Consider the following 22,668-nt stretch of genomic DNA (forward strand, 5'->3'; position numbering starts at 1 on the left):
CTGTAAAGAAGGTATTACATTTTTTGCCCCTTGCGGGCACTTCTTTGCTGAAAAGTTTGAAAATGGTGGTACCGTGGTGCCCTCTCCTGACACATTGCAGCTAGAACATTGCTTGAATAGGAAGGTGCGAAGAAGACACACTGCATTGCATTGCAGCTAGAACATTGCTGAATAGGAAGGTGGGAAGGAGAGATTGTGGCCCAAGCCCACCCTATAATAAAATAGCTTTCTGGAAGTCTTGGGGAGAAGTGGGCATTCCCAGCACATAGGGGTAATGATGGGCTTCAGACAAAAATTGCTGCCTTTTACTGTGCCAAGAAGAGAGCTCTCTGCTAGAGGAAGAAAAATATCTTAATTTCTATTCTTTGACCACTGAACAGACCTGTATAAGAAAAAAAGGGATCCAGGCTACTTGTTATCTTTGTAACCCTCTTTACATCTTTATTACTATCTTTTCATGAAAATACATTTCTATGATAACATTTGAAATTCCAACATAATATTAATATTTTTTATGGACCTGGTGTTTCATCATATGGTATCAGTATAATGTTGGCTGTGGGTCTGTTGTAGATGGCTTTTATTACTCTAAGGTATGTCCCTTTTATACTGATTTTGCTGAGGGTTTTAATCATAAAGAGATGCTGGATTTTGTCAAATGCTTTTTCTGCATCTATACAGATGATCACGTGATTTTTATTTAAAATCTGTTTATGTGCTGTATCACATTTATGACTTGTGTATGTTAAACCATCCCTGCATCCCTGGTACGAAACCCACTTGATCATGGTGGATTTTCTTTTTGATATGTTGTTGAATTTAGTTTGCTAGTATTTTCCTGAGGATTTTTGCATCTATGTTCATCAGGGATGGTCTGTAGCTTTCTTTTTCGTTATCTCCTTCCCTAGTTTTGATATTAGGGCAAAACTGGCTTCATAGAATGATTTGGGGAGGATTCTCTCTTTATCTTTTGGAATAGTGTCAACAGGATTGGTACCAATTCTTTGAATGTCTGATAGAATTCAGCTGTGAATCTATCAGGTCCTGGACTTTTGTGTGTGTGTTATTGGTAATTTTTATATTACTATTTCAATCTCACTGCTTGTTACTGGTCTGTTCAGAGATTCAGTATCTCCCTGGTTTAACCTAGAAGGGTTGTATAATTCCAGGAATTTATCCATCTCCTGTAGCTTTTCTAGTGTATGCACATAAAGGTGTTCATAGTAGTCTTGAATAATCTTTTGTATTTCGGTGGTATCAGTGGTAATATCTCCCATTTCATCTCTAATGAAGCTTATTTGGACCTCCTCTCTTCTTGGTTAATCTTGCTAACGGTCTATCAATTTTATTTATATTTTCGAAGAACCAGCTTTTTGTTTCATTTATCTTTTGTATTGTTTTTGTTTGTTTGTTTCAATTTCATTTAGTTCTGCCCTGATCTTCGTTATTTCTTTTCTTCTCCTGAGTTTGAGTTTGGATTGTTCTTGTTTCTCCAGTTCTATGAGGTGTGACCTTAGATTGTCTATTTGTGATCTTTCAGACTTTTTGATGTAGGCATTCAATGCTATGAACTTTACTCTTACCGCTTTTGCTGTATCCCAGAGGTTATAATAGGTTGTGTCACTATTATCATTCAAAGAATTTTCAAATTTTCATCTTGATTTATTGACATAATGATCATTCAGGAGTAGTTTATTTAATTTCCATGTATTTGCATTATTTTTAAGGTTGCTTTTGGAGTTGATTTCCAATTTTATTCCACTGTGGTCTGAGAGAGTACTCAATATAATTTCAATTTTTTAAATTTATTGAGACTTGTTTTGTGGCCTATCATATAGTCTATCTGGGAGAACGTTCCACGTGCTGATGAATAGAATGTACATTCTGCAGTTGTTGGGTAGACTGTTCTGTAAATATCTGTTAAGTCCATTTGTTGTAGGGTATAGTTTACACCCATTGTTTCTTTGTTGACTTTCTGTCTTGATGACTTGTCTAGTGCTGTCAGTGGAGTACTAAAAAAAAGTCATCCACTATTATTGTGTCACCATCTATTTCATTTCTTAGGCCTAGTAGTAATTGTTTTATAAGTTGAAAGCTCCAGTATTAGGTGCATATATATTTAGAATTGTGATATTTTCCCATTGGACTAGTCCTTTTATTATTATATAATGTCTCTCTGTCTTTTTTTAACTGCTGTTGCCTTAAAGTTTGTTTTGTCTCATGTAAAAATAGCTACTCCTGCTCACTTTTGGTGTCCCTTTGCATGGAATATCTTTTTCTACCCCTTTACCTTAGGTATATGTGAGTCCTTATGTGTTAGGTGAATCTCCTGAAGACAGCAGAAACTAGGTTGGTGAATTCTTATCCATTCTACCATTCTTTATCTTTTAAGTGGAACATTTAGGCTATTTACATTCAATGTTAGTATTGAAATATGAGGTACTATTCTATTCACTGTACTATATGTTGCCTGTATACTTGTTTTTTTTTATTGTGTTATTGTTATATAGGTCCTGTGAGATTTATGCTTTAGGGAGGTTCCATTTTGCTGTATTTTGAGGATTTGTTTTAATATATAGAGGTCTTTTTAGCAGTTTTTGTGCCACTGGCTTGGTAGTAGTAAATTCTCTCTCCATTTGTCTGTCTGGGAAAGACTATTTCTTTCCTTCATTTATGAAGCTTAGTTTCTCTGGATACAAAATTCATGGCTGATAATGGTTTTGCTTAAGGAGGCTAAAAATAGGACCCCATTAACCAGCTGTCCCCATTCTAGTTTGTAGGGTTTCTGCTGAGAATTCTGCTGTTAATCTGACAGGTTTTCCTTTATAGATTACCTGATGCTTTTGCCTCATAGCTCTTAAGATTCTTTCCTTTGTCTTGACTTTAGATAACCTGATGAATATGTGCCTAGGCAATGATCTTTTTGCGATGAATTTCCCAGGTGTTCTTTGAACTTCTTGTATTTGTCTAGATCTCTAGCAAGGCCAGGGAAGTTTTCCTTGATTATTCCCTCAAATATGTTTTCCAAACTTTTAGATTTCTCTTCTTGTTTGGGAACACCAATTATAGTTAGGTTTAGACACTTAACATAGTCCCGAACTTCTTGGATGCTTTGTTCGTTTTTTTAAACTTCTTTTTTCTTTGTCTTTGATGGACAGGGTTAATTTGAAAGCTTTGTCTTTGAGCTCTGAAATTTTCTTCTGCTTGTTCGACTCTATTGCTGAGACTTTCCAGTACATTTTGCATTTCTCTATGTGTGTCCTTGATTTCCAGAAATTGTGATTGTTTTTTATTTATTCTATCTATTTCACTGAAGAATTTTCCTTTCATATCCTATATTATGTTTTTGATTTCTTTAACTTGGACTTCATCTTCCTCTGCTGCCTCTTTTATTAGCTTAATAATCAACCTTCTGAATTCTTTCTCTGGCAATTCCAAGATTTCACCTTGGTTTGGATCCATTGCTGGTGAGCTGGTATAATCTTTCGGGGGTGTTAAACTTGTTTTGTCATATTACCAGAATTTTTTTTCTCGTTCTTTCTCATTTGGGTAGACTATGTCAGAGGGAAGATCTGGAATTCAAGGGCTGCTATTCAAATTCTTTTGTCCCATGGGGTGCTCCCTTGATGTGGGGTTCTCTTCCTTCCCCTACAAATGGGGCTTCTGGAGAGCTGAACTGTCATGATTGTTTTTGCTCTTCTGGGTCTAGCCAGCTAGTGGAGCTACTGAGCTCCGGGCTGGCACTGGGGGGTATCTGCAAAGAGTCCTGTGATGTGATCCATCTTCAGGTCTTGCAGCCAGTGGAAGTAGCAGAAAGTGAAGTGGACTCTGGGAGGGTACTTGGTTGTATTTGGTTTAGTGCACTGGTTTTGTGTTGGTTGGTCTCCAACCAGGAAGTGGTGCTTTCAAGAGTCCATCAGCTGTGGTCCTGCAGGGAGGATGCCAACTTGCCCTAGGGACAGCTGGTTAAGGATTCAGATTTCTCAGGCAGTGGGTAGGGCCATAGAACTCCCAAGAGATTATGACCTTTGTCTTTGGCTACCAGGGTGGGTAGAGAAAGACCACCAGGTGGGGCAGGGATAGGTGTGGCTGAGCTCAGCCTCTCCTTGGGTGTAGCTGGCTGTGGCTGTTGTGGGGGATGGGGGTGTGGTGTTCAGTCCAACGGAATTATATTCCCAGTGGGATTATAGCTGCTTCTGCTGAATCATAGAGGTTGCCAGCAAGTGGGAGAAAGTCAGCAGTCACAGGCTTCCCCCTGCTCCCACACAGCCTGCAGTCCTCAAGGCCTGTGTCATTCCCACTGTACCCCGCAACAGCACCGAGTGTATTTCAAGGCAAAAAGTGACCAGGGCAGAGAACTTCTCCCAGATCACCAGCTTCCCCGCTGACAAAGCAAGCAGATTCACAGTTTTTCAGCATCTCAGGGGCCTGCAGCAGTGATCCAGTTTCTTCAAAGGCTCTGTGGATTCTCTCAGCTTTCCTGGTATGTTCCTACAGTAGTTCTTGGAGCAAAAGTTTATAGTTTGAGTCTCCACATGCTGCTCTGTCCATCTAAGCAAAAGCTACAAACTAGTCCTGCCTCCTATCTACCTTCTTGCCCCCATGCATTTATCTGAAATCAAAATACTTTTAATAAAAGTACTATACTCCTAATATTTCAGTATGAAAGTTCCTTTCTGCCCACATTAGAAATAATGTGAATCTTTACTAATCTGATAGGCAAAAAATAATCTCTCACCATTGTTTTAATATAACTCATTTTTGCTCTCTTCTGGAATTTCATCCTGTGGATGTGACATAATCAATTTTCACAAACCAATATTATTCAGAGTGTTCCAATATTCCCTATTATCTACATGATGTGGATGGTATCTTTTCAAAGTCTGTGCACTGGTAGTGGGTGTAGTCCAGGGCAGAGTTCCCATGGCTATTTGTTCTGGTGAGCTGAATGGGTCCCCTTGGAGTCCAACAACTTTGTTGAGAGAATTGTAGTATTGTGATAACAGAATCTGGTTGATGTAGGAGTGTGTGTGTGTGTGTGTGTGTGTGTGCGCACGCGCGCTGACAACCACATTTCCCTTTACTTCCTTCTGGCTCCTTTGTGCCACTGCATCTCATTTGGTCTCCTTTTCTAAATTCAAGCCCAAAAGTGGAAAAAAGGGAAATAACAGGATGGCAGTCCTCGTAACCAGATCTTTATCAACATTCTTCATTAAGTCCTGAAGATAAATACATAAAAGGAAATGCTAGCACAAAGGGTGTGCGCCTATGTAGGCCTTAAGTATTGCTCTACAGACACTCAAAATGTAGTGTCATTTACATTCCCCAAGTAGAGGCAGGTGAGAAAGGCTACAGAGGAATGAAGAAAGTACTGACGTTGACAAGGTATTGCAGAGGGAAGGCTCTAGACTCTGTGGTGGACACACATACTGGTCATTTGTCTATTTTTGGCTTTGTTGCCTGTGCTTTTAAGGTCTTAGCCATAAAATCTTTGCCTAGACCAATGTACTAAAGTGTTTCCCCCAGGTTTTTTTCTAGTAGTTTTATAATTTTGGATCTTACCTAGACCAACGTACTAAAGTGTTTTCCCCAGGTTTTTGTCTAGTACTTTTATAGTTTAAGATCTTACATTTAAGTCTTTAATTGATCTTGAGTTGATTTCTGTATATGATGAGAGACAGAGGTGCAGTTTCATTCTTCTGAATATGCATATCCAATTTTCCCAATACCATTTATTGTGGAGGATGTCCTTTCCCCAATGTATGTTCTTGCTGCCTTTGTAGAAAATCAGTTTTGTCTGTAAACATGTGGATTTATTTCTGGGTTCTCTATTCTATTTCATCGGTCTATGTGTCTGTTTTTATACCAACACCATGCTGTTTTGATTACTGTAGCCTTGTAATATATTTTAAAGTCAAGTAGTGTGATGCCTCTGGCTTTGTTCTTTTTGGTCTGGATTGGTTTGGTTATTTGGTTCCGTTGTGGTTGCATATCAATTTTAGGATTTTTTTTTTCTATTTTTGTGAAAAATGTCACTGGTACTTTGATAAGGATTGCATTGAATCTGCAAATTACTTTTGGCAGTATGATCATTTAAATTATATTAATTCTTCCAACCCATGAGTATAGGATATCTTTCATCAATTTCTTTCATCAGTGTTTTGTAGTTTTCCTTGTAGAGGTCTTTCACCTACTTGGTTACATTTATTCCTAGGTGGGTTTTTTTGTAGCTATTTCAAGTATGCATGCCTTTTTAATTTCTTTCTCAGCTATTTCATCATTGGTGTATATAAACACTACTGATTTTTGTATATTGATGTTCTATCCTACAACTTTATTGAATTTATTTATCAAATATGAGAGGGTTTTGATGGAGTAATTAGGTTTTTCTAGATATAAGATTATATCATTTGCAAAGAGGAACATATGTAAAGATTCGTTCCTCTTTTTCATCCAAGTCGGATGACTTGGATATCTGTTATTTCTCTTGCCTGATTGCTCTGACTAGGTTTTCCAGTACTATTTTGAACAGTATTGGTGAAGGTGAAAAAAACAAGACCCTTGCCCTGTTCTGAAGAGGGAGATCTAGGCATCTCAGATCAACTTTCCCTTTTTCCTAAGACTGTAAACTTCCCCTTTTCATTCCTAAGACTGTAAACCAAAGCCCTTTTCATATGTTAAGCTATAAAGCTAAGATTCTTCCACATGTAACATCTAAAGTATAAGCCTATATAAAGACGGAAGCTTCCTTTGTTAGGGGAGCTTGGCTGTTAGGCAACTATGCCACCTTGCTCCCAGCTGAATAAACTCCTTCCTCCTGTATTCAGTGTCCGAGAGATCTGTTTCCCGTAGCCGCTCCTGCTACAGTTCCAGTTCTTAGATGAAATGGTTTCAGCTTTTCCCCATTCAGTATGATGTTAACTGTGAGTTTATCATATATGGCTTTTAATATTGTTCTAACCCAATGCAAAGAAACTAAGAACCTTGAAAAAAGGTTTGACGAAATGTTAACGAGAATGGACAATTTAGAGAGGAATATAAGTGAATTGATGGAGCTGAAAAACACAACACGAGAACTTTGCGAAGCATGCACAAGTTTAAACAGTCGAATTGATCAAGTAGAAGAAAGGACATCAGAAGTCGAGAACCAGCTCAGTGAAATGAAACGAGAAGACAAGATTGGAGAAAAAAGGATGAAAAGGAATGAGCAAAGTCTCCAGGAAATATGGGACTATGTGAAAAGACCTAATTTACGTTTGATAGGTGTACCTGAATGTGATGAAGAGAATGAATCCAAGTTGGAAAATACTCTTCAGGATATCATTCAGGAAAACTTTCCCAACCTGGCAAGGCAGGGTAATATTCAACTCCAGGTAATACAGAGAACACCACAAAGATATTCTTCAAGAAGACCAACCCCAAGGCACATAATCGCCAGATTTATTAGGGTTGAAATGAAGGAGAAAATACTAAGGGCAGCCAGAGAGAAAGGTCAGGTTACCCATAAAGGGAAACCTATCAGACTTACAGCAGATCTCTCAGCAGAAACCCTACAAGCCAGAAAAGAGTGGGGACCAATATTTAACATCCTTAAAGAAAAGAACTTTCAACCCAGAATTTCCTATCCAGCCAAACTAAGCTTTATAATCGAAGGAAAAATTAAATCCTTTGCGAACAAACAAGTACTTAGAGAGTTCACCACCACCAGGCCTGCTTTACAAGAGCTTCTGAAAGAAGCACTATACATATAAAGGAACAACCAATATCAGCCTTTCCAAAAATATATCAAAAAGAAAAGAACATTAACACAACGAAAAATTTACACTGACTAATGGGCAAAACAGCCAGCTAGCATCAAATGCTAGTATTAAAGTTATATATATTCCAATTGGATAAAAAGCCAAAACCCATTGCTATGCTGCATCCAGACCCATCCCATCTCACATGCAACGATACACAAAGACTCAAAACAAAGAGAAGGAGGAAGATTTATCAACCAATCAGAGAGTAAAAATAAACAAATAAAAAGCAAGAGATGCAATTCTCGCCTCTGATAAAGTAGACTTTAAAGTAACAAAGAGCAAAAGAGGCAAAGAAGGACATTACATAATGGCAAAAGGATCAATGTAACAAGAAGAGCTAACGATTTTATAGATCAACGAGACAGAAAATTAACAAGGACATCCAGGACTTGAACTCAGACCCAGAACAAGTAAACTTAATAAACATTTATAGAACTCTCCACTTCAAATACATAAAACATACATTACCACCTCACACCTATTCCATAAGTGACTACATAATTGGAAGTAAATCACTCCTCAGTAATCGCATAGCATTTCATAGGTTTAAATGAAATATTGGTTGGCTGCTCGTTTGTTATTTTCTTCCCTTATTCCTTCCTGTTTACATCAAGTATAATTATTGGTACAAAAGAGGTTTTCAATACCCATTACTAAACTGCATTCTAGCCTGGGCAAGAAAGCAATACTCCCATTCTCTCTCTCTCTTTCTCTTCCTTTTTCCTCCTCTTCTTTAGTCTTTTTCTTTCTTTCTTTCGAAAAATAAAAATAAATAAATAAATAAATAAATAAATAAAATAAAATAAAATCACCACCCAAGAACTTGTCTGTCCCTGAATATGTAGTTTTGTGTTTCTTCTCTCTCTCTTTCCTTCCTTCCTTCCTTCCTTCTTTCTTTTTTTCTTTCCTAAAAAAAAATATATATATATATATATTTTGAGGTATGTTGTTTTGATGTCTAATTTCTTGAGAGCTTTTATCATGATGGGATGATGAATTTTATCAAATGCTTTTTATGGACTGGTTGAGATTATCATATGGTTTTTGTCCTTCATTTTGTTGATGTAACATATTATGTTTGTTTATTTGCATATGTTGAACCATGTTTGTCTCCCTGGTTTAAATCCCACTTGATCATGGCATATTATCTTTTTGATGTACTGTTGGATTCAGGTTGCTAGTATTTTGTTGAGAATTTTTGCATCTATTTTCATCAGGGTTATTGGCCTGTAGTTTTCTTTTTTGTTGAGTCCTTGTCTGGTTTTTGGTATCATGGTAATGCTGCCCTCATAAAATGAATTAGGGAGAATTCCCTTCACTTCCATTTTTTTCAATAGTTTGGATATAACTTGTGATAGTTCTTCTTTGAAGGCTTGGTAGAATTCATCAGAGAAACCATCCAGGCCTGGGCTTTTCTCTTTTGGAAGATTTTTATTACTGATTCAAGTTCATTACTTACTATTGGTCTGTTCAGGTATTCTATTTCTTCCTGCTTCAATCGAGGTAGGCTGTATATGTCCAGGAATCTATCTACTTCCTCTAGGCTTTCCAATTTGGTAGTATATAATTGTTTATAATAGTCTCTGATGATCTTTTGTATTTCCATGGTATCAGTTGCAGTGTCTCCTTTTTCATTTCTGATGTTTATTTGTGTCTTCTCTCTTTTTTTTCTTGGTTATTTTAGCTGGTGGTTTATGAATTTGTTATATTTTCAAAAATCCAAATTTTCATTTCATTAAAACTCTGTGTTGTTTTAGTTTCCATTTTGTTTAGTTTGGCTCCAACCTTTACTGTTTCATTTCTTCTACTACCAATTTTGGATTTGGTTTTTGCTTTTTTAGTTCCTTAAGGTACACAGTTAGACTGATTATTTGGAATCTTTCTACATTTTTGATGTAGGCATCTATTGATGATATAGATTTTTCTCTTAGCACTGCTTTTGGTGTATCCCACAGGTTTTGGTATGTTGTGCTTCCACTTTCATTTGTTTCAAATAACTTTTTGATTTCTTCAGTTTTTTTTTTCTTGACTCAATGGTTATTCTGGAGCATGCTATTTGTTTAATTTCCACATATTTGTACAGTTGCCCAGGTTCCTCTTGTTATTGATTTCTAGTTTTATTCCATTTTTGTCTGAGAACATATTTGATATAATTTTAGTTTTTAAAATGTATTGAGACTTGTTTTGTGTCCTTCTACTTACCTAATTCTTTCACCATTAAATAGAAAACAACAGCTATTTCAAATTAATGTATACATATTACTTTTGTTAATCTGTTCAAAAGTATGTCCTGTGTCTAAATATTCATCAAAATACTTTTATTCCTGAATACTAAATTTCAAACAATATACAAAAGCACACTTATGAATTGTAATTAATCTTCAACTCTCACTAGTTCAACTCCTACCTCCTGACCCAAACTGTCTGTTGTCCACAAAATGGTGCACTTTCCAGACACGTCCCTGTGGATGAGGTGCACATGACTATGTTCACCTACACATGCATATAATCTTTTTACCAAAAAGTGTAATCACATTAATCATCTCCTTTGGCAATTTGTCTTTTCCACTTAATTCTTCTGAGGATTTATATTAGCATCTTATTAGTTCTTGTAGCTTTAGCATAATCAACAAGTTTATTGTTCGTGTCTACATTTATTGGAATTCTATGTCAAAACTAGTTGTCAATTGTTTTGTTACTGAGTTTGCCCTATAAATTATGGATACTAATCCAATATCTGAGATGTAGTTTGAAAATGTTTTCCCCTTTTTTTAATAGGAATTCTTAGTGTTTTTTCATTTAGAATTTGTTTTCAACTTCAATAATATGAATAAAATATAAACAGATTGTAATTTAAAAAGAAATACTGGTGAAGAACACCTTAAGGGGTGTGTGCTGTCAGCCTTGAGAAAAATTAGAGCATTGAGAGTATCAAGATAAAATAGAAAAATACTTTAAGCAATTCTAGGGTTAGCTGCTGATCTGGAGAGAAAAAAGTTTTCTCCCTGATTTACATAAACTTTCCTAGAGTGCCCTGATCTGAATAATGGTCAAAGTGATCTTGAATAGCAGTTAAGATTAAAGGAGATAAAATATAAAGCACATTTGCTTACAGTAGTTTAGTGTATGTTACTTTCCTTCTCTCCAGCTCACCTATCCCAAGGCCAGTGCTTGAGCTTCTGCCTGAGCCCACTCACCTCTCTGAGGATCAGCCAACTAACTCGTGTGGCCCTACACCCAGGTATCTTGGCACAAATGGTGGGATTTCATCTCCTTTATCATCTTCATCACTCAGAGGGGTTGTGGAGTGAGGACACATTGGTCCACAATAGCAGGGGAGTAGAATCTGACTATCTCTCAAGCCCTAGAAGCCCATCTTCTAAAAGGGAGGCTACTCAGGGCTGTCTATGGAGGATGAGGGATGAAACCTCATTCCAATTCTACCATCTATTTGGAGAAGTGACTTAGGCTCTGAAAGTCTGAGTTTTGTCATCTATGAAATGGGACTGACCATACCATCCTTACAGTGCTGTCCTGAGAGGTAAATGAGAAAACCTGTATAGAGTATATGGCATAGAGTGGGACTTCAATGGCCTTTAAATGTTGAGACACAGCACTAGGGGATGGCTGAGCCTTAGGGCTAAGGAGGCATTGTGAAAAATGATTTCTCATTGTTTCTTGTTATGAGAAAACAGATACCTAGTTGAAGAACGCAAATGACCTTGTGATATGAATTGAGTTCAAAGATTTGTAGACAGTTGTTTCTGTACTTCCTGGGCATTATCAAAAACTCACAAGAGCTTTTCAACATCATGCCCCTGAGGTGACCCAAATCCAGTTCCCCATGCTGGAAAGACAGGCATCTCTTTGAACTCACATGTTGAGCTCAGAAATAGCTAACATCAGGGGAGAAAAAAGTTGTGTTTGCCTAATGGCTGTTCCTGGACCAGTCAGTATGGTTTTGGGCTCTTTTTTTAAATTTTGTTAAGGAAAAATTTGGACCCATACCGCAGTCCTCAGTGAAGAGTCTTCAGATCATGCAGTATTCAGCCACATCACTCGAGGTTTTTTTTCGGTCATCTGCTGCCTCCCTTAGAGACAAAAATCCAATAGTTACTAGCAAGTCTTTGACACATTATATAGTTTGGCTGTTTCCCCACCCAAATCTCACCTTGAATTGTAATAATCTCCACATGTCAAATGTGGGGCCAGGTGGAGATAACTGAATCATGAGGGCAGTTTCCCCCATACTGTTCTCATAGTAGTGAATAAGTCTAACGAGATCTGATGGTTTTATAAATGGGAGTTCCCCTGCATAAGCTCTCTTGTCTGCCACCATATAAGATGTGTTTTGCCTTCTGCCATGATTGTGAGGCCTCCCCAGCCATGTGGAACTGTGAGTCAATTAAACCTCTTTCCCTTATAAATTATCTAGTCTCAGTTATGTCTTTATTAGCAGCATGAGAGTAGACTAATACAACACACAATTGTCCAGATTTAATTAGCTAACAACTAAATATTTATTGAGCCCAGAATTCATGCTATTCCATTGGAAGTACTTCATGAACTCTAAAGTCAAATTAACTGGGTAAGAAAGGAAATTAATACATGGGTGACTTCATTGCTTAAATCTCAGATTAGATGGCTCTTTCTCATTAATTTTTAAATTTGATCAAGTTTCAAAAACTTGATGATTTTCAAAAATTCCTCCTTGGACCTCTCATCACCTATTCAACCACATGACAGAGATACCACTCCTCTCCCTCTCCTGCTTTCTCTCTCTCTCTCTGTGTGTGTGTGTGTGTGTGTGTGTGTGTGTGTATATGTGTGTGCGTGTGTATGTCCTCCCCCATTGGATTCTCTCTTCTCATTCAAATTCAAAGTTCCACAAAGAGTTGTATATATTCCTTGTTAACACTCTCCACTTTTCACTGATTCTTTATCCCATTACACTATGGTGTCTGTCCCCAAGATCATCAATTAACGCATATGAATTAAAACTCTTTTGGGTTCGACCCAAGATGGCAGAATAGGAACAGCTCTGGAGTGCAGTTCCCAGCAATAACAAAGCAGAGAGTGAGTGCTCACCACATTTCCAAACAAGTTTTCACTGCCCACAACCAGGTGATTGATTCCCAGGCCGAAAAGCACCACAAGTTTTCAGCAAAGCTGGTGCCGTGGGTTGGCACACAGAAACTCACACATATCTAGGCAGCTGTTTAAACTGGTGCCTGGAGCACCTGGGAGACAGAGCTGCCCATTCAACTGAAAGGGAGGGGGTGAGACAGGGAGCCAGGCAATATGGCTTCGCGGATACCACCCCCACAAAACAAGCAATCTGAAATGCTCTGGATTGAGAGTTTCATAGCAAGCACACCTGGACCCAGGGTGGTCCAGCTCAGTGGGGGAAAGGGCGTCCACCACTACCAAGGCAGTGTGCCACTACCAAGGCAGTTCACACAGCAGCTGGGCAGAACCTGCAGCAGCTCAGCAACAACTCTGCCAGCAGACTGTGACTAGACTACTCTGTGTGGAGTAGGGCATCTCTGAAAAAAGGCAGCAGCATGTCAGGAACTTATAAATAAAGCCGACCTTCCTCGGTTAGAGCACCTGGCAAAAGAAGCAGTATGAGTTCCACTGCAGCAGACTTAAAGGTACCTGCCCAGCAGCTCTGCATGGAACAATGGAGCTCCCAGCACAGCACTTGAGCCCCTATAAGGGACAGACTGTCTCCTCAAGCAGCCCCCCAACCCCCATATACCCAAAGAGACACCTTATAAAGGAGAGCTCAGGCCGACATCTGGCGGGTACCCTTCTGGGATGAAGATAACAGAAGAAGAAACCAGCAGCAACCCTTACTGTTCTGCAGCCCCTGTGGGTGATCCCCAGGTGAGCAGGGTCTGGAGTGGACATCAGCAGTCCTGCAGCAGAGGGGCCTGTTAGAAGGAAAACTAAGAAACAGAAAGAAATAGATTCAACATCAACAAAAGGACGTCCACTCAGAGAACCCACCTGAAAGCCACCAACTACAAAGAGCACAGGTAGATAAAGCCACTAAGATGGGAAGAAACCAGTGCAAAAAGGATGAAAACAACAAAAACCAGAACACTTCTGCTCCTCCAAGGGATCACAACTCCTCACCAGCTAGGGGTCAAAGATGGATGGAGAATGAATCTGATGAATTGACAGAAACAGGCTTCAGAAGGTGGGTAATAACAAACTTCTCAGAGCTAAAAGAACATGTGCTAACCCAATGCAAAGAAACTAAGAACCTAGAAAAGGGTTAGATGAGATGCTAACTAAAATAAACAGCTTAGAGAAGAATACAAATGACTTGATGGAGCTGAAAAACACAGCACGAGAACTTTGCGAAGCATACACAAGTTTCAATTGCTGAATCGACCAAGCAGAAGAAAGGATATCAGAGATTAAAGATTAACACAATGAAATAAAACAAGAAGGCAAGAATAGAGAAAAAAGAGTGAAAAGAAATGAACAAAGCCTCCAAGAAATATGGGATTATGTGAAAAGACCTAATCTACGTTTGATAGGTTTACCTGAACGTGACGGAGAGAATGAATCCAAGCTGGAAAATACTCTTCAGGATACCATCCAGGAGAACTTCACCAACCTAGCAAGGCAGGCCACCATTCAAGTCCAGGAAATACAGAGAACACCACAAAGATATTCCTCAAGAAGAGTAACCCCAAGGCACATAATTGTCAGATTCACCGAAGTTGAAATGAAGGAAAAAATGCTAAGGGCAGCAAGAGAGAAAGGTCTGGTTACCCACAAAGGGAAGCCCATCGGACTCACAGCAGATCTCTCTGCAGAAACCCTACAAGCCAGAAGAGAGTGGGGGCCAATATTCAATATCCTTAAAGAAAAGAACTTTCAACCTAGAATGTCATATCCAGCCAAACTAAGCTTCATAAGTGAAGGAGAAAGAAAATCCTTTGTGTACCAGCAACTGCTGAGAGATTTCATCACCACCAGGCCTGCCTTACAAGAGCTCCTGAAAGAAACACTAAACAAGGAAAGGAACAACCAGTACCAGCCACTGCAAAAATGTACCAAATGGTAAATACCATTGACACAGTGAAAAAAATATGTCAACTAATGGGCAAAACAGCCAGCTAGCATCAAAATGGCAGGATCAAATTCACATATAACAATATTAACCTTGAATGTAAATGGGCTAAATGCCCCAATCAGAAGACACAGACTGGCAAATTGGATAAAAAGTCAAGACCCATAGGTGTGCTGTATTCAGGAAACCCATCTCATGTGCAAGGACATACATAGGCTCAAAATAAAGGGCTGGAGGAAGATTTATCAAGCGAATGGAGAGCAAAAAAAGGCAGGAGTTGCAATCCTAGTCTCTGATAAAATGGACTTTAAACCAACAAAGATCAAAAGAGACAAAGAAGGGCATTACATAATAGTAAAAGGATCAATGCATTGAGAAGAGTTAACGATTCTAAATATATACACACCCAATACAAGAGCACCCAGGTACATAAAGCAAGTTCTTCACGACCTATAACAACTTAGACACCCACACAATAATAGCAAGAGACTTTAACACTCCACTGTCAATATTAGACAGATCAATGAGACAGAAAATTAACAAGGATATCCAGGACTTGAACTCAGATCTGGACCAAGCAGACCTAATAGACATCTACAGATATCTCCACCCCAAATCCACAGAACATACATTCTTCTCAGTACCACATTGCACCTACTCTAAAATTGACCACATCATCAGAAGTAAATCACTCCTCAGCAAATGCAAAAGAATGGAAATCATAACAAACAGTCTCTCAGAGTACAGGGCAATCAAATTAGAACTCAGAATTAAGAAACTATCTCAGAACCGCACAACTTCATGGAAACTGAACAACCTGCTCCTGAATGTTGAGTGGATAAACAACGAAATGAAGACAGAAATAAAGATGTTCTTTTAAACCAATGAGAACAAAGACACAACATACCAGAATCTCTGGGACACATTTAAAGCAGTGCCTGGAGGGAAATTTATAGCAATAAATCCCCACCAGAGAAGCGAGGAAAGATCTAAAATCGAAACCCTATCATAAAAATTGAAAGAGCTAGAGAAGCAAGATCAAAAAAACTCAAAAGCTAGCAGAAGACAAGAAATAACTAAAATCAGAGCAAAACTGAAGGAGATAGAGACCATTCAAACCCCTTCAAAAAATCAATAAATCCAGGAGCTGGTCTTTTGAAAAGATCAACGAAATAGACAGGCCGCTAGCCAGATAAATAAAAAAGAAAAGGGAGAAAAATCAAATAGATGAAATAAAAAATGTAAAAGGGGATATCACCACCAATTCCACAGAAATACAAACTACAATCAGGGATTACTACAAACAACTCTATGCACATAAACCAGTAAACCTGGAAGAAATGGATAAATTCCTGGACACTTGCACCCTCCCAAGCCTAAATCAGGAAGAAGTTGAAACCCTGAACAGACCAATAACAAGGGCTGAAGTTGAGGCAGCAATTAATAGCCTACCAATCTAAAAAAGTCCAGGTCCAGACAGGTTCACAGCCGAATTCTACCAGATGTACAAGGAGGAGGTGTTACCATTCCTTCTGAAACTATTCCAAACAATATAAAAGGAGGGAATTCTTCCCAAATCATTTTATGAGACCAACATCATCCTGATACTAAAACCCAGCAGAGACTCAACAAAAAAAGAAAACTTCAGGCCATTATCCATGATGAACATTCATGCAAAAATCTTCAATAAAATACTGGCAAACCAATTGCAACAGCACACCAAAAAACTTATCCATCATGATCAAGTAGACTTCATCCCAGGGATGCAAGGCTGGTTCAACATAAGCAAGTCTATAAATGTAATCCACCACATAAACAGAACCAAAGACAAAAACCACATGATTATCTCAATAGATGCAGAGAAGGCCTTTGACAAAATTCAACAGCCCTTTATGCTAAAAACTCTCAATAAACTAGGTATCGAAGGAACATATCTCAAAATAATAAAAGCTATTTACAACAAACCTACAGCCAATATCATATTGAGTGGAAAAAATCTGGAAGCATTCCCTTTGAAATCCAGTACTAGACAAAGATGTCCTCTCTCACCACTACTATTCAATATAGTATTGGGAGTTCTAGCCAGAGCAATTAGGGAAGAAATAAAAATAAAGTGTATTCGATTAGGAAAGGAGGAAGTCAAATTGTCTCTATTTGCAGACAACATGCTTGTATATTTAGAAGACCCTAACATCTCAGCCCAAAATCTCCTTGAACTGATAAGCAATTTCAGCAAAGTCTCAGGATACAAAATCAATGTGCAGAAATCACAAGCATTTCTATACACCAATAACAGACTAACAGCCAAATCATAAGTGAACTCCCATTCACAATTGCTACAAAGAGAATAAATACCTAGGAATACAACGAACAAAGGATGTAAAGGACCTCTTCAAGGAGAACTACAAACCACTGCTCAAAGAAATAAGAGAGGACACAAACAGATGGAGAAACATTCCATGCTCATGGTTAGGAAGAATCAATATCATGAAAATGGCCATACTGCCCAAAGTAATGTACAGATTCAATGCTATCCCCATCAAGCTATCAAAGACCTTCTTCACAGAACTGGAAAAAACCACCTTAGACTTCATATGGAACCAAAAGAGAGCCCACAAAGCCAAGAGAACCCTAAGCAAAAGGAACAAAGCCAGAGGCATCATGCTACCTGATTTCAAACTATACTACAAGGCTACAGTAATCAAAACAGCATGGTACTGGTACCAAAACAGAGACATAGACCAATGGAACAGAACAGAGGCCTTGGAGGCAACGCCACACATCTACAACCATCTGATCTTTGACAAACCTGACAAAAACAAACAATGGGGAAAGGCCTCCATGTTTAATAAATAGTGATGGGAAAACTGGTTAGCAATGTGCAGAAAGCAGAAACTGGACCCCTTCCTGTCACTTTTCACTAAAATTAACTCCAGATGGATTAAAGATTTAAACATAAAACCTAACACCATAAAAATGCTAGAAGAAAACCTAGGCAAAACCATCCAGGACATAGGGCTAGGCAAGGACTTCATGATTAAAACATCAAAAGCAATGAAAACAAAAGCCAAGATAGACAAATGGGATCTAATTAAACTTCAGAGCTTCTGTATAGCAAAAGAAACAATCATTAGAGTGAACCGGCAACCAACAGAATGGGAAAAAATGTTTGCAATCTACCCATCTGACAAAGGGCTAATAATATCCAGAATCTACAAATAACTAAAACAGATATATAAGAAAAAAACAAACAAACCCATTCAAAAGTGGGTGAAGGATATGCACAGATACTTCTCAAAAGAAGACATATATGAGGCCAACAAACATATTCAAAAATGCTCATCATCACTGGTCATTAGAGAAATGCAAATCAAAACCACACTGGGGTATCATCTCACGCCAGTTAGAATGGCGATCATTAAAAAATCTGGAGACAACAGATGCTGGAGAAGATGTGGAGAAACGGGAACACTCTTACACTGTTGGTGGGAGTGTAAATTAGTTCAACCATTATGGAAGACAGTGTGGCGATTCCTCAAGGATCTAGAAATAGAAATTCCATTTGACCCAGCAATCCCATTACTGGTATATACACAAAGGACTATAAATCGTTCTATTATAAAGACACATGCACACGTATGTTCACTGTGTACAATAGCAAAGACCTGGAACCAACCCAAATGCCCATTGATGATAGACTGAAGAAGGAAAATGTGGCACATATACAACATGGAATACTATGTAGCCATAAAAAACGATGAGTTCGTGTCATTTGTTAGTGACTTGGATGAATCTGGAGGCCATGATTCTCAGCAAACTGACACAAGAACAGAAAACCAAACTCCACGTGTTCTTACTCATAGGCAGGTGTTGAACAATGAGAACATGTGGACTCAGGGAGTGGAGCATCACACACTGGGGTCAGTTGGGAGGGGCTAGGGGAGGGACAATGTAGGGCGGGGAGAGATAACCTGGGGAGAAATGCCAGATATAGATGAAGGGGGAATGGAGGCAGCAAATCACCTGGTTATGTATGCACCTATGCAACAACCCTGCATGATCTGCACATGTACCCCAGAACCTAAAGTACAAAAAAAAAAAAAAAAAAAAAAGAATGTGACTTCAGGAGGAAGGCATAAATCTACTGCCAGATGGGAGCCTGTAGGACCTGGGGTTAAAGAAAAACTAAAGTAGGTGTAAGATTAACCTGGATTACTTTTATGGCTATGTTTTTCTTGGAAATATTTCTTAAGTAACATATTTTAGGAGCTACACTTTTATCATAAATGTATTCCATGCTTGTCCTTGCAAATGTTTAATACTGAGTCAAGTGTAGAAATTAAAAAATATTAATACCCAGTGCTAAAGCAAATGAAATATGACCTGAGAAGGACTACTTCTATATTTGAGTCCTTGTGGATCAACGGTAACCTAGCTTAATAGTCAGACAAAATTGAAAACATAACTTAGGAGTATGTGCCTGTTAACAATAGTTAAGTCTTAGCCAATCCCAGAGGCCATACTTTAGCCATTCGTATACTGCTGAGTGTTCAAACTGTGCTCAAATAAGGCAAATGCCAAGCTGTCATCAATCCAGTCATTCTGTACCTCACTTCCAATTTCTGTACATAATTTCCCTTTTTTTGTCTATAAATCTTTTCCCACCATGTGGCTATGCTGGAGTCTCCATGAATCTCCTGTTATTCTGGGTGTCGCCTGATTCATCAATTGTTCATTGCTGAAACTCCTTTAAATTTAATCTGGCTGAAGTTTTTCTTTTACCATCAGTATTCCTATCCTTATTGAAATTTACATCATTCTATTTTAACTGGTTTTTTTTGTACATATATATAAGCAAATGTAATGGATAAACATACCGTCATCACACTATATATGGAATTTGGTATTCTGGGTTTCTATTTTCATTTCTACTTTTATCTGAACTTTTATATAAAGTACTAATATGTGGATGAATCATTCTGATTAAATGACAAGATATTAATCTAACTTTGCCTTTTAATGAACTTTACCAGCTAACTCAACTCCAATTTTTGAACAATGCATCTGATTGAAAATACCATATATATACTGCATATTAAATGTCATATATATATATATATATATGGGTCTGTTCATGAGCTTTCTACAGACATTCTTTAATCTGTATGTCAAAGACTCCATCAGCTATAAAAACAATGTTTCATGGAACACTGCAATACTCGACGGTGTAATCCTGACTCCTATCATTCACCCTTTGGATGAATGGTGCAATAATAATAATAAAATAGACAATAATAAAAATGCCAACAATTATAGGATACATGGTAGATATATTATTTACTCTAGATTATGCAACCAGCAAGTGATAGTTCCCAGACTCAAATACAAGCCCTTCTCACGCCAAAGCCCACACAGCTAACTACTGTTCCTATATTGAATATCCTTCTGTGTTAGACTAGAAGCCAACAAAAGAACAGGACTCACCCCAGGTCCTGTGGTCAGTTTACTGGTCTGGCAACTAGGATACAAGTTCAGTGACCCCCATCTTCTGTCCAGCTACTATTCTTTGCTCTTCTTTAATATTCCTTCTTGCTGGGGCTCAATGAATTCATTCACATGTCACACTAGAATGAAATAGGAGACCAGAAAGTACACGGAATCAAAAGAATAATCAGAAAGAACAACATTCACTGCTTGTCGCTATGTTTCCAGATCGTCTCTGTTTCAAATCTTTTATTTTATACAGCACAGATAATATTTTCTTCTAGGGCCAGCAATCTCTACAAATGTACTCCCAAAGATACAATTAAAAAAGACAAAAGGCGTAAACACAAGGCCATTCATGGTAGAACAATTCATAACAGGACGAGACTAGAAATGAGACAGATGTCCACCATAAGGAACTGATTAAATAATCCAAGGTACATCTACATCCCAGAGTTCTATGTAGGTAAAACAAGCAATGAGAACTCGTCCTTCTACTCCTTCGTAATGATTTCTAGCATATATTGTTAAGTGAAGAAAGCAAGGTTCAGAAAAATGTGTTGAGCCACTGCTGTTCAATATAGTAGGTATTGTCCACATATGGCCATTTAAATTTAAGTTGTTTAAACTTACATGAAACTAAAAGTTCAGTTCCTCAGTCACATTCATCATGTTTCAGGTGTTCAACTGCCACAGTTGCCAGTAGCTATTGTGTTGAACAATGTAGACAGTATATTTTCTTCTCTACAGAAATTAAAATGATTTTTCTGTTATTCTCACATACAGCTTTCTGTTCGGCATAGAAAGAGGCTGAACTATCTAGTGGCCTTCTGTACCCCTTTAACCTGGAATGCCTCCTTTTTCAATCCAGAGTTCCAGAAAGCTCTGTAGGGTGTACATGGGCCACAGCCCCTCCCTCCCACCTTCCTGCTCACCGATGTTCAAGCTGTAGTTAAAGCTTCTGTCACGAGGGCGCATCATCGTACCACCATTATCAAACTCTCCTGCAAGGACATGTCTGCAAGGAGCAAAAAATACAATACTTCCCTTAAACCACAGCTTACAGAATGATTCATTCTGTCAAAAAAATGTAAGTGTAAAAGAAGACTGTAAATACATATACTGGAGGCATCTATAGGATGAAACACCAGATAGGTCTAACACTCCTTGGCTGTTGCTGGAAGACAGAATCTTAGGGGAGCATCAGGGTAGGTGAGAGGTGAATGAGAGAGGATGAGGGCACAAGGGGCAGGTCTGGGTGGCTGTGCCTATAGTGTCCTGGAGAGGGGATGAGTAGGAGACGGTGGCAGAACGTCTAGGAAGCCTGTACAGGGGTGGGATAATGGAGAGTGAATGCCCTGCTCTCTGGAAGGGACCCTCCTATAGTGTGGAAACCTCAACCTACACTGAGAAGGGAAGAGATGGATCAACGAACGCAATGGTAGATTTGGGGTTGATATCAAATGGAACCGCTTTAATATATACACGAATACTCCAAACAGAACTGGTATCTCCGTGAACAAACCATGTTATAACATCTGTTATTCTTTGTAAAATGTACTCCTTTTCATTAAAAAAAAAAAAAAATGTGAAGATGGCTGTGATATCTCCTAGTGGCCAGAGCCAGGATTGCAACTCTGAGAGCTGACTGGTGAGCTCAACAGGGGAAAGGGAGGGATTGAGGTTGGGAGGTTGATTAATGGGATTGGCCAGTTTTCTGGAATTTTTGACGTGCCTACAGGAATCCCTTTGTGTCCATCATTTTTCTGGGTTATAAAAAAGGACATTTTCGGGGATATCTAAAGCTGAGATTGGAAGTACAGCGTCAGTCTGAGCTGAGGATAATGCTGCAATTGTGAACTGTATTTGAGGTGGTAGAGGTAGAGGAGCTAGAACACACACATACACACATGTGTGTAGTCAGTTTGTTTTTTAAAAATCTACTTTATTTCCCCAGGAAACTGAATAAATGAATGCTTAAAGGAATGTATGTGCACCATACTCTTGTCAGTATGTTCACAACATATTGTTTTTAATATTTCATCAAAATACTTTGCCTGAATATAAAATGTAAAACAATATACAAAACACATTTATGAATTGAAATTAACCTGTATCTCTCACTGGACCAGCTCACAACCCCTGACTCCTAGGTGTCTGCTGTGCATAGAATGGTGTATACTGTGAAATCTGTCTCCAAAGGTGAGATGCACACAAATATGTTCACCTACACACACACGTAAGTCTGTTCCAAGGGTCGAATCACATCCTCATCTTCTTTTGCAACCTATC

At 38.4% G+C, this 22,668-nt stretch overlaps 1 protein-coding gene across 9 annotated transcripts in view; it reads right to left on the minus strand.

The window, feature by feature from the left end:
• The window catches only part of LOC105706448 (ras-related protein Rab-40A-like), a 136,183-nt gene that overhangs the window by 12,435 nt on the left and 101,080 nt on the right, over positions 1-22,668 (minus strand). For 7 of the 9 annotated variants that reach the window (XM_064362190.1, XM_064362170.1, XM_064362175.1 and 4 more), the window contains 4 exons: positions 21,312-21,394; positions 21,010-21,120; positions 20,377-20,516; positions 11,811-11,893 (listed from right to left, as the gene is read on the minus strand). The gene's annotated coding sequence lies outside the window, so the exon portion shown is untranslated. The other 2 variants (XM_064362178.1, XM_064362210.1) reach the window with 2 other exon arrangements.

Source organism: Aotus nancymaae, unplaced genomic scaffold (genome assembly GCF_030222135.1).
Source record: "Aotus nancymaae isolate 86718 unplaced genomic scaffold, 86718_ANA_hifiasm-v0.15.2.pri h1tg000004l, whole genome shotgun sequence".
NCBI classification, from domain to species: Eukaryota; Metazoa; Chordata; class Mammalia; order Primates; family Aotidae; genus Aotus; species Aotus nancymaae.